Raw genomic sequence first — 12,940 nt, 5'->3', positions numbered from 1 at the left:
GCCGTCGCCGGCTTTTATAAGGCTCCCGCCAACTTCGTGCTTGGGGGCGGCCCGGGGGAGGGGGCCCCGGGTGGACCTGGGCGACGCGGGGAGGAGGTGACAGGCGGAGGTGATCTCCCCGCGCTCGGGGCGGGCCGGGCTGGCGAGGGTCCGGGGGCGGGGAGAACGCCCTTCCGGCGGGCGCTCGGCCAGGCTCAGGAGCTCCTCTCCCAACGCCCGGCTCGCTCGGCCCGCGGCCCGGGCCCCGGGTCCCTGGGCAGCCACGAGGCTCCGAGCCCTCCGCGCGTGTGGAGGCGGCGGCGGGAGCTGCTCCTGGGCTCCTGGGTTGGACTGGGCTGCGGAGCGTCTACGTGCACCCCATCCCCCTCCGGGGCGCTGAGGCTGGCGGCAGCGCTGACAGCTCGGGACCCGGGCCCGGTGCCTCTCATCCCCTGTCCCCTTTGTGATCGCATCCTTGGCCTCGGAGCCCTCCCGCCCCGCCCCATCGGCCCCACCCGCGCCGAGGTCTCCAGCCCGGAGGGTTGCTGACCGGTATCCCCGGCCCTGGGCCGGCAAGCTCGGTTAGGAGCTATGACCTTGGGGCAAATAGGGATACGGTCCCTTGAGGCGCTGGGGAGCGAGCCGTTTAGGGCTGAGAACCACGCTCCCCCTGCTGGAAAGCCGTGGAATAAATCAAGAAAGAGGAGAGAGTCTCTTTTGCGTAAGTCCAAACTGAGGCGAGCAAGGGAGAATGCATTTCCTTGAGAGCTGTCACGGTCTCATATAAAGTGCTCATCTCCTCCTACCTTCTTTTTTCTCTTTAAAAAATTAATTTTGCGGGAGAGACTTCCTAGTTGAGTACATATTGATTTAAAGCAATCAAAACTTCTAAAGAATCACTTTTCTAACAGGAATTGGGTAAAAGAAAGAATTTCTTGCAAAAAGATGAGAATTTCCTTGGCTGACAAAGGAAACTTGGCATCTGGCATACCTAAAAACTAATTCAAAGAAATTTAAGACAGCATATTTTTGGGACAAGGCAACATTATAGCTTTCCTGGGCCCTAGGCATTTTGCCTTTATGGGTCCCTTCTTCATAAACATACACACACATGCACAAGCTCACACACACATACAGGTATTTATGGCTGTATTGATATAAAGATTAATACCTTAATATTATATATTTAAACATTTTCTTTGATCTAAATGTTCAATTTTTTCTTCTGATTTTAAAAGAAAATATTTTCATGGATATCTAAAAGTGTTGCCCAAGTCACTGTTTTTCCTGTACCTAATGGGTAAGTCAGGACTGTTTTGAGGTGGGGACAGAATTCATTTCCCTCAAGGGACTTTGCCACAAAAAGTGGAGAAGGATTTTCTGTCCTGTGGATCTCTGTGATCTTTGAGAGCATAGTATTAGAGTTAAAATTGGGGCAGCAGGACACAGTTTTACACAATTCTATCAGCCTTAACATCATATTACTCTTATAATAAATAAAAGGATAAATTATAATATTAGTGTAAATTTTTGCTATGTTGATCTCAAAATCATTATTTACTATTTATTTCAGTCAATTCCACACAAACAAATATGATTCACATTTAGATTTACTTGCTTTTGTCCTAAGACTCCAGAAAAGTGTATATCTTTTTGTGTTGGGGTCTTCTGGTTGATGTCACCATGAATTCTTAGGCAGTGAGCTATTTTTGATTTCTAGTAACATCAGAAAATGTAGTTCATAGTTACAAAGAACCTTTTATTTATGCCTCTGTAGCTGCATAGTGTCTTGTGGAGCCCAGTAAAATAATTTTGATTCTTTGCATAATTTTGAAATATTTACTTAATTCAAAAGGAGAGGGCCTTGCAGTTTCTACGAGACTCTTCACTAGGCCCTGGGGATGTAAAGTTGGTAAGTGCTAAGAGTTGAATACTAAGTCTATGAATGTAAAGTGGGTTCTAAAGATTCTGTGAAGGTAGCTAGGCTTTCAGATCTGCTGGAATCATTGTGTCTTTCTCATTTTCTGTGGAGCTGGATTGTGGGTTTACTAACATGGAAGTAATAAGAGTATATTTTGATTAATAAATATCTCTAAAACTTCAAACACCACCAAACTGCAGTTCAGAAAATAGATTCTTATTATTCAAGTGAGTTTCCCCCTTCTCTCTCACTTCTGGAAAATGAACTCATTTTCAGTGGAGCACGCCCTCCCCACAGAGCTGCGCTTGGGGAGAATGTCACATGCTCACTGCAGGGCAGAAAATATATCTCACCTTTGGATATTCAGCAGAGATCTACATTTTTTAATTAACTTTTTTTATTACAGTGATTGTCTTAATACTTTTTTCTGTCCATTTTTTTTCAATGATGGAGATGGCTTTGTGCCTTCATGTAGATACATTCAGAATGTAACTTTATTTTACTGAGGGCATTCTTAGCAGGCAGTCATGATTCAGTTATGTTCAAAAGACTACTCTAAGATTAGATTTTTAAATATAAAAAATATTAATTATCCTGTCCCCATGTTTTTACTAGAGGGAAAGACTTGTTCATTTAAGAATAATTCTAAATAAAGAAACTGTACAGTACCTGAAGAAAGGCACTTTTTTCCTGCCCCAGGAGGAAGAAATGGCAGGCTATACATCAGGGAAATATAATATAAAAATCTTGAAGTCCATGCTCTAATTATCATAATAAAAAGGCTTCTAACATATTAATCTTGCTAAAAATATGAAATAAAATGGAAAAGTATTTGCTTTTCCCCCCTCAAAGTAAAGATATTGTTAATATATTTTACAAAGTGAAATATACATAGTTTATTAAACATTTAACTACAAAACTAATAAGTTAATAAAAAGTTAACTAGTCTCATGTTTGTTACAATCATAGTTTTCAAGTAAATATCTATGGAGGCTAAGAGCCAATCGCTTCTTGGGGCTCCTGTAGGTCTTTGCACACATATTCATCCATCCAAGTATTTTCAATACCACATTCTAATCAGACACTATTACAATCATCAAGTTGTAATCCACCACCCCAAGAAGCTGCTGGCTGCTCATTTGTGAAGTAGGAATAATGACACCCACCTCAGGGTTATTGTAAGGATTCTATTAGAGACTATGTATAAATCACCTGCTACATCAAGGCACTCAGTAAATGGTGGCTATTCAGTTCACCCAAGACAGTGCTAAACCGTTAGAATATAATGTAATGAATGCAAAATTAAATACCTGGGCAAGGTTCAGGGAAACAAGAAGAATGAGCTTTCCGCAGCATGCAGCTTTTTGTGGGGGGAGGGAAGAGTGTTTGGGTTATGGAGAAGTCCATTCTAGCACACTTGCATATTTGTTTTTCTTATTAAACTGAGCCACCTGAGGTTGGGAACTGTATCACATTATTCACCTCCGAATCCTAGGTATGTATCACTTTTATCTGGCATGAGCCCCAGGACACAACTAGTAACTACCCAAGTAATGCTCTTTGAAATTATGAAGTCACTAATCCAAATGGAGGCAATAGCAGTTGCTCTGTACAGAAGCCGGTCGGTTAACAAATAGCATTGTGCTGTAATTAGACTTGGTTTTGAATCTGGGCTAATTTGCTAGCACTCTGACCTTGGGCAAATTGCTTGGTCTTGCAAAGATTCAATTTCCTCATTTGAAAAACTAGGATAATAAAATTACCCACCTGCTAGAGTAGGCAAGGACTAATGTACATAATTTGTATAAAAGATTTAGCACAGTGCCAATATTTAGAACTTGATAAATCCTAGTTATCATTACTACTATTATATGTTTTTTGAACTCCTGTTATGTGTTTACTATTTTTTAGGTACTATGTGGGCTGTAAAAACTGTAGTCATCTATCCATTCATTCATTCAATAAATCTGTCAAGTACTGTTACGTGCCAGGCTGCAGCACACGAGCTGCAGCCATGCACCAGATCCACAGAGTCCCTGCCTTCGTGGAGCTTACATGGGGATGGATGGGGGTAGAATACAATAAATGAATAAGCAACAAGAAAAGTGAATTTCCAGTGAGGTAATGAATAACGGAGTGGATGTTATTGTAGGTGCAGTGGTTATGGTAGACCTATTGAAGGCAGTGGCATTTCTGGAACCATTAAGGAAAGATCTGGGGAAGGACATTTCAAGCAGAGGAAAAAGTAAATGTAAAGGCCCTGATCAAGGACATTTCTAGAACAGAAAAACTTGTGATGGGAGCATTGTGATCAAGGAAAAGAAGACAAGGAGGTGAAGTCAGAGGCAGGCGGGGGCAGCTACCCGCAGAGCCTTTCAGACCCTGCTCCCTGGGAAGGATTTTATACTAATTGCGCAGGGAAGCCACCAGGAGGTTGGAAGGAAGGAAATGATACAAACTGCAATAATATAGCGTGCTTCAGAACTAAAAGGAGTTTACAGATTATCTAGTCTGATTATTTATTTTATGGATGAGGAAATAGGTAGAGGTTCCCAGAATGCACTTGCTGTTCCCTCACTCCCTTGCCTTTGACCATCTGACGATGACTTTTCACAAAAAGATTCAAACTCCTTTTCCTGACCCATCAAGCCATTTTAATCCTGGTTCTGGCTTCCTTCTTAACCTCTGAGTCTCTTGACATTCTTCTACCGTAGGATGGGAGGCAGTATCACATAGTGGCCAAGAGCCCAGCTTTCCTGAGTTTGGATTCAGCTTCTACGACTTACCCTCTACTCAGCCTTGGATGATTTATTTCACCTCCGCAAGCCTCAGTTTCTACATCCAAATGTAATAAGAGTACCTAGGGTTGTTGGGAGTGTTAGATGAGCAAATTCGTGTGATTTAGTCACGTAAGCTAGCATGATGCCTGATGTTGTTAGCTGCTCCGTTAGGAGTCTTGTTAGTGTAGCAGAGAGGCGTAGAACTGTGCAGTGGGAATGAACTTTCTGAGAAGATGGACCTGAGTCCAGATTCTGGCTCTGACACTCACGTGCTGTGTTACCATCACCTTGCGTGAGCTACACAATCCTTCTGAACTTTACTTACTTTATTTGTTAATTAGGGGGACATTCTAGGTCTGAAGCATTATGATGAGAACTAACATCTGGAAATAGCAGATATGGTTCTGGAACATTTTCTTTATTTAATAAATGGTATAATTATTATTATAGTACTTCCCATTGTAAAATCATGAATTGGCTTTTCTGTTTCTCTAACTTGGATGAAAAAACTCACATTTACTTAAGGAATATGTTTGGAGTTCCTACTCTTATAAAAAAATAACATTTTTGGAAATCTGATTATGCTGTAAGCATGATTCTGAAGGTTTTACACAGCCCTGAGGCATAGATGTAGGTCAGTTTGCCCCAGGTTGTCCCACTCTAGAGTTTGAGTACTTAGCCATCTGCTGTGTGGCCTCAGGTGATATAGTAACAGTGCATTCGGATTATGCATGCATTACTATTCTGTAAAACAAAGTTATATAGACATACTTGTCACTTTTCGGGTTTCCTACCAATCACTAAAGTGGCAGGAGCTGGCACCAAGCATACATCTAATAAACAGATGAGTTCAACTTCCCTTAGTAAACTGCTTTTCAGATGTTTAAAAAGTTAGTTCCTAAATGTGTCTTTTTCTTTCATGGAAACTAGTAACATTTCAACTTTTCTGTAGCAATTAAATCTATTTAGTTTTTAAGAGTAGTTGGTGAATTCAAACATTGTTTCAATCAACTAGAACTGGAATGAAAATATTAAGTGAGACAATTACACTAAAAATGCAAATTATACATTTAAAATATTTTATGTTCCATGGCAGCTACCACCCGTGGCACCATGAAGTATTCAATTTAATAAAAGTCCACCTCTTCTTAGAGCATTGGTTCTCACCTGGGGGCAAAACTGACAGTGTCTGGAGACATTTTGCTTGTCACAACTGAGGGGGGGTAGTGTGCTACTGGCATCCAGGAATGCTGCTAAACACCCTATAATGCACAGAACAGCCCCCTGTAACAAAGAATTACTCAGTCCAAAATGTTAATAGTACCATGATCATGAAACCCTGCCTTAAGAGTATCTGTATGGTAATGCTTCTGTGAAAGTTATGTATGTATCCAGCAGCACATAAGCCCTAGGAGAGTGCTTTGCCCATAATATGCTCTCACTCATTTTTGTTGGTTGGATTGGATAGAAAAGCATAAAATCTCACGTCTGCACCTTGCAATGATTGTTTATTCACTTTGCTTCAGCATATCTTCAATAATGGCTTTTCTACCAAATCATGAGAGTTGGTTATGTTAGTAGTAACTTTATCACATGATTAAACTTCTCATTTGCTTATAAATCACCACCTTGAATGGGGAATTTTTGACTTCCTTTTAGTAACCAGAACAATTTAACTTTTCCATGCAAGGGGAATTATAGGCATGACAAGCAGTTTTTTCCCCCTTATCAAGGGCAGGAGTCAGGATTCACTGGTGTCATAAACTAGAGGCAAAACATACTTTCCCACCCCAAATTTTACATTTGAATATATACTTTTAATGACTTTTGTTGTTGTTGTTTTAGGTTGTTGGTTAGGGTGCCCTCAAGTGTCTCCATGTAGTTATGTCTTTTCCCCTAGTGAGAACCTTAGCCTTTAGCCGTCATTTTAAGAACAGGAGTAAAGTAAATTACTTTATGCTTTTAGAGCGTCACTCATGCCAGAATAGCCCATGGAAGGTTTAGATCCAGATAAATTTGGTTTTCTGGAAACTGTCTTAAGAGTATACAAATGGGAAACCAGCACTCTTATAATCTTAAAATATATATGGATAGGCCACAGGAAACAGAGATGGTTACATTTTGTAATTCTGTAGTTTGCTCATTTTGTACTTATCCAGGTTAATCCTAAACAGAAAGTAAGTTTATTTTATGCAAGAAAAGATAGCTTGAAAAAAAAAAAGATATCTTGAAAGTTTGGGACGGCTAAATGAGGATTTGGGGATAAAAGAGAAGTAGTCCATAACCTAAAAATATTGCTCCTGATGTTGAAACTCCATAGCATTTCCATTATACTTCTTTGCTTCATATGACTTATGTGCATTTGTTTTACCACTTCACAAAAATTTTCTTTGTTTTACAAGCCACAACATTTTCAAAGTTATTCCACACAAATTTTCTCCATATTTCTGAGTGCCTCTGTCTCTCTTTCCCTTCCTCCCCCTCCTCCTCCCCCTCCTCCTCCCCCTCCTCCTCCCCCTCTCCTTCCTCTCCACCTTCCTCCTCCTCCTCCTCCCCTTCTTCTTCTCCTTCTCCTTCTTCTTCTCCTTCTTCCTATTCTTCTTCTTCTTCTTCTCCTTCTTCTTCTTCTCCTTCACCTCCTCCTCCTCCTCTTTCTTCTTCTTCTTCCTCCTCCTCCTCCTCTTCTTCTTCCTCTTCTTCCTTCTCTTTCTCTTCCTCTAGAGCATAGTACCTTGTACAGAATACACACTTGAATTAATAAATTTCCATATTTTAAAAGGCTGCAGAGCAGTGAACTTTTTTTTTTTTTTTTTTTTTTAAATTTATGGCCGTGTTGGGTCTTCGTTTCTGTGCGAGGGCTTTCTCTAGTTGCGGCAAGTGGGGGCCATTCTTCATCGCGGTGCGCGGGCCTCTCACTAACGCGGCCTCTCTTGTTGTGGAGCACAGGCTCCAGACGCGCAGGCTCAGTAATTGTGGCTCACGGGCCTAGCTGCTCCGCGGCACGTGGGATCCTCCCAGACCAGGGCTCGAACCCATGTCCCCTGCATTGGCAGGCAGATTCTCAACCACTGCGCCACCAGGGAAGCCCAATAAATTTCCATATTTTAAGGGACAGAAGGAATAGTATAGTAAATATCCCTTGAGTTATCTTTGATATGATGGGATGCCTTTTTCTTTCTTCTTTTTCTTGTTTTTTTTCTTTGGCCATCTTTGACTGAGCTAAAAGAGTTTATAACCAATTCAAAAAACCACCCAACCCAAGGTCAAAACTGGTCAGTTAAAACTGTGTGCTAGACTTCTCACAATTCACAGCAGGGCCTATTTGCACTATTTTTCTAACATGTATGATAGAGTTATCCTTTCTACTTCTACACTCAGCTAATCCCCACTGGGTGAGACAGTGAATGCAACAGTGGCCCAGTGAGGTGAGGAATCATAGAACAGAGTGAAGTTGATTGGCTGGCAGGAGACTGTCTAAGCTGGTCTTGTTAGTGGACAGCGCCAAACCAGCTGCCTCCACACGCAATGCACACACCTTGGGGTGCACATGAAGGACCACTCCATGGCAGGAAAAAAAACCATGAGAATGTTTCTCTTAATAGCTATTTTTTCACTCCCTGAAAATTTCCACTTTATTTATATTTTATAACATATATAGCAGTATAATACTGTGAGTATATAATTTATTTTTAAAAATTCTATATTGGGGGTTCATGTTCTAAAACTGAGCCCTAGTGGCTACATCATTCTAAAAGAGTCTGGAGTCCACTATTGGCCTAGAGGCCCAGGTGACCCAGGGCCAGGTTTTGCAGGTCGCCTGTGCCCTTGGTTCTGCTATCTTTTCCTTCTTTCTAATGACACTGATATCACTATTTACCATGTATTTCATGCCCAGTGTGCTGGGCACCATGGCCATGCCCGATAAGGCCTTCTCCTCAGCAGTCACAGCCACATTTAGTACAATTTCTCTTGAGTAATGTTTGAAGGTGGACTCTTTCTTTTCATTTTTTTTTCTCTTCCTTGATGCTTCCAGGTAGATCCTTGACCTACTTTTATTTCTTTTATACTCGACACATAATTGCTTTTGAAAAGCATGAAATCCTCTAAAGAAAAGGGTTTTTTAGTCACTTGCAAATACTTTTAAAATTATATATCAAATATTGAATGCTTCTGCCCAGCTAAAACCACTACATTCTTAGCAAGCTGCAAACTTTCTTCTTTGCTCCTTGTGGTTATTTCATAATTCCTCTGAAACTCCCCACCCCTACTAGGGCCTAATCAATGTTCCATATCAAGCTGCTAAGAACAAGAGGCTTAGTGCACCTCACAATCTTGACAACAGGCCCTTTGTTAGAGAAAACAAACTAAAAGAAAGAAATTAGACCTCTGACGAAATATCATTAAAATACTTCTTTAAATTAAAAAAAAATTATAGAGGCAACCAGAGATTTACACTTCTAGTTATGAATTGAGCTGCCAACTAGCATTTCCTACCCCCCTCCCCACCTGCCAAAACAGAACTTGAGTTTGATTTCTGGTAAATTCACTGCCTGAGTAAATGTTTTTCTCAAAGAATCATCCACTATATTGTAAAGCTCCAGGTAGTAATTACAAGTGTGTGAGGATATATGTGGTGTATATGTCTGTGTTGTTTGTGGAGGGCAGGACATTTACCTGAATTGACCATCATTTGCTTGGGGTGGGGTAGAACCTGTCAGTTGAAACTCTTTACTGAATTTTCAAAAGTATCATACTTCGCTCATTTCTGGCCATAACACAAGCATTTGAGTTAAAGAGTTATCTTTATTATGTATGTGGAATTGCTATGAGCACAAAGGTGAATGAAATGAAGAATTAAAATGACAAATGAGAAAATAAAGGCAAATTTATAAAAGTTCAAGCACTAGCATGAATCGTGCCAGTTAGTATCACCAGAGCCCAATGTCACAGGCTCATTGCCAACTACCTTCAGTTTGCATATTAGAAGCATGGGTGCTAAGAGATAAATACTCTGGTAGAGAATCTCCTTTTATATCTCTTAAAATATGTCTCTTCTATACTCAGTTAAATTTGCAAATGATAAGGTTTGGATATATGTAAAACTGTTTCTCTTCTGGCACCCACACTCTCTGTACAGACAAGCCTGGGTGGCAGCAGTGGAAACCCCTGCTTTTCTCCAAGAGCCCTTCCAGCTATCAGTCACTGACCTTCCTAGGATGAGGACATAGCTCCCACCAGCTCAGGAACTTAGACTGGCATTCATTATTTTAGGACTCTCACTGCCTCTTCCATCTGTCCATCCATCCGTCCATTCCTCCCTTCATTCAACAAGTACTTTTCCAGCACTGACTATGTTCCAGATAATTGTGTTAGGTACTGGGGCCTCTGTAGTATAACAAGACAGAGAAAGTCCTTACCCTCCTAAAATCTCCCTGCCCCCACTACTCATCACACTTACATACACACATGCATACACCGACTTACATTACAGATAGAATTGATAAGTAATCTTGTTACTCTTAAAATTAATTAATTCCTGGTACAAGAACCTGAGCCCCAGGTCTTCACTGGACGAAAGTTTCCATATTGCCAACTGTCGAAATGCACCTTTTCCTGCTTAGTTCTCAGTTCTTCCCTGGGCTGGGCCCCACCCTTCCATCTTCTCTGCTTGGCTTGTACAATCTCCCTACCCATGTCAGGCCCCTTCTCTGGGGTCCTGTGTTGCATTAAACCAATCACACACACAGGAGGGAGAAGTGTGAATTCTTTGAACCCAAGTTGCACTGTATTTTCAGACACTTCCATTTGTCATATACTTTCACGGGACTCAATTGTCCTTGGGGGAATGACTTCCCTTGAACAAATGTGTTTGTAACCACCCAAATTTCAAATGAGCTGAGTGAGTATGATAGAAATGTACGGGCATGCTGAAACAGAATATGTACATTTAATGGCCAAAATATTTTTCCTGAGCTTCCAGGCTCCTCTACTGGGAATAATTTAAATACAAGGGAGACTCTTATTCCTCATTTACTGCACAGAGTCGATTCTCACCTGGCTAAAATTAGTTTTTAAATCACTGGGTTTTATGCTTCTGTAGTGCAATTGGTCCCCTGTGACCCCACCGTTACACTCACTCTTACTCCTGCTGATTATCTGTGATTATCCACCTCGTCAAGTTGTCAAGTGGTTGCCATTAAATGCCTTCAAATCTGAAGTAGTTAATTAGTTCTCTAGTCATTCCCTGGATCCTGGATTTTAAGCCTCGACTGTTTTATTTCCTTTTGTACAATTGGAGCTGAGTTGCCCCCAAATGGATAAACTCATCCTCCAGGATGACTTGTGCATCTCATTCAGGATTCTGATTTTATGACATGCCTAGACAAGTCCCAAATTAATTTCATGGCAAGAGACTTCCTGTACTTACGGTGAGGATAGATTTTCCACTTCACACAGCACTCCGAGCTACTCTATCCTGCCAACATTCCAAAGTCAGCAAAACAGAGTGAACACCATAGTTCTCTCACCTCTCTATTTTGGTTTAGTTTTTGGATGTTTTGCTAATCATACATTTCCTCAGAAGGTCAGGTGCAGAGCTCTGGAATAGAAACTTCCTCCAGAAAATTTTCTGATCCTCCCCAAATCACCCCTTCTAGCTTTGTGCTGGTTTCTAATGGAGCCACAACTTGTTTTTGCTGCTGAAAAGTATCAGACAAGAGTTATCACCATTATTTTTAGAAACCATTTCCCCAATGCCAAGCACAGAGGGAACTCATTAGGGGAGCCCATTATGGTAACTAACTCCTTAGTCTTATCTAAATTGATAAGACATGGATTCATGACCTTACTCATAGAAACATCAAGAAAGAAACATGACTTTGAGTATTGAATAAGCCAATTGAATTTTTCTTGGTTGAAGTAAAATTAACTTACAGAAGATAATAGTTAACTGCTGTTGAGAGTTTTATTATGTCTGGAACAACTACTCTAAGAGGTTTACATATATTAACTCATTTAATACCTAACCCTCTGAGCAGGTACTTTTATCACTCCTGCTCACAGATGAGGAGAGTGAGGCACAGAGAAGTTAACTTGCCTGAGGCCACATGTTGGGGGAGTGCTGTGTACCTTGTACCCAGGCCTCCAGAAGACTGAACAGGATTATAGAATGTTCATTTCTCATTTGTCTCAGTTTTAGTGTACCAACTACTAACACACAGGCCTCACTTTTGGCTATTAAAATTCTCGGAAAGGGGCTTCTCTGGTGGCACAGTGGTTAAGAATCCGCCTGCCAGTGCAGGGGACACGGGTTCGAGCCCTGGTGCGGGAAGATCATGCATGCGGTGGAGCAACTAAGCCCGTGTGCCACAACTACTGAGCCTGTGCTCTAGAGCCCACAAGCCACAACTACTGAAGCCCACGCACCTAGAGCCTGTGCTCCGCAACAAGAGAAGCCACCGCAATGTGAAGCCCGTGCACTGCAACGAAGAGTAGCCCCTGCTCTCTGCAACTAGAGAAAGCCTGCATGCAGCAACGAAGACCGAATGCAGCCAAAAATTAATTAATTAATTTTTTTTAAAAAAGATTGACCATGTGTTTTAAAAAAAAAAATTATCAGAAATATGTAAGACTCTCTCACCATCTTTTCTGTTGCAGATAGATATTGATGGTTAATATTGAACATTTGGGAAAAGGAAATAGGGTATTCAGGATTTAAAAATAAAAACCCTCATTGCTCTGTGAATGACATTTCATTTGTCATTTTTGTAATTATTTTGCTGTCATCTAGGGACCCAAATGAAATTTTTTAAATGTGTTGCTGCCATCCAGTGATCTAAATGAAAATAACATGCAAACTTGATTTGGTCTTCTTATTTGCATTTTAAGTCTTTAAGTGCTACCTTAGGGGTCATTTTTAAAAAATCATTAAATCTTCATATACTAAACTTGAAATTTTTAGAATTTCTAAAAATATGACATTTGCAGTTTTTCTTACTTCTCACTTATTCTTTGTCTGCTAAAATCATGTATTTTGCTCATGTCCACAGTTCCTTTTTAATATCAAATAAGAGGGTATTAGAGGAGAAACTAAAATCTCATTAATTTTATTTATACATGGTATCTGATGTGGTTTTGGACCATATGTACTTCCTTTAGAACAATTTTATTTGTGCCAATTCTTATTTGAGTAACTGACATACTAATTTTTCACATCTATCCAAGCTTGTTTATAGTTGATCAATTTCACCCATATTTATTT

Source organism: Eubalaena glacialis, chromosome 17 (assembly GCF_028564815.1).
Source record: "Eubalaena glacialis isolate mEubGla1 chromosome 17, mEubGla1.1.hap2.+ XY, whole genome shotgun sequence".
Lineage (NCBI taxonomy): Eukaryota > Metazoa > Chordata > Mammalia > Artiodactyla > Balaenidae > Eubalaena > Eubalaena glacialis.
This window is presented reverse-complemented; position numbering follows the sequence as displayed.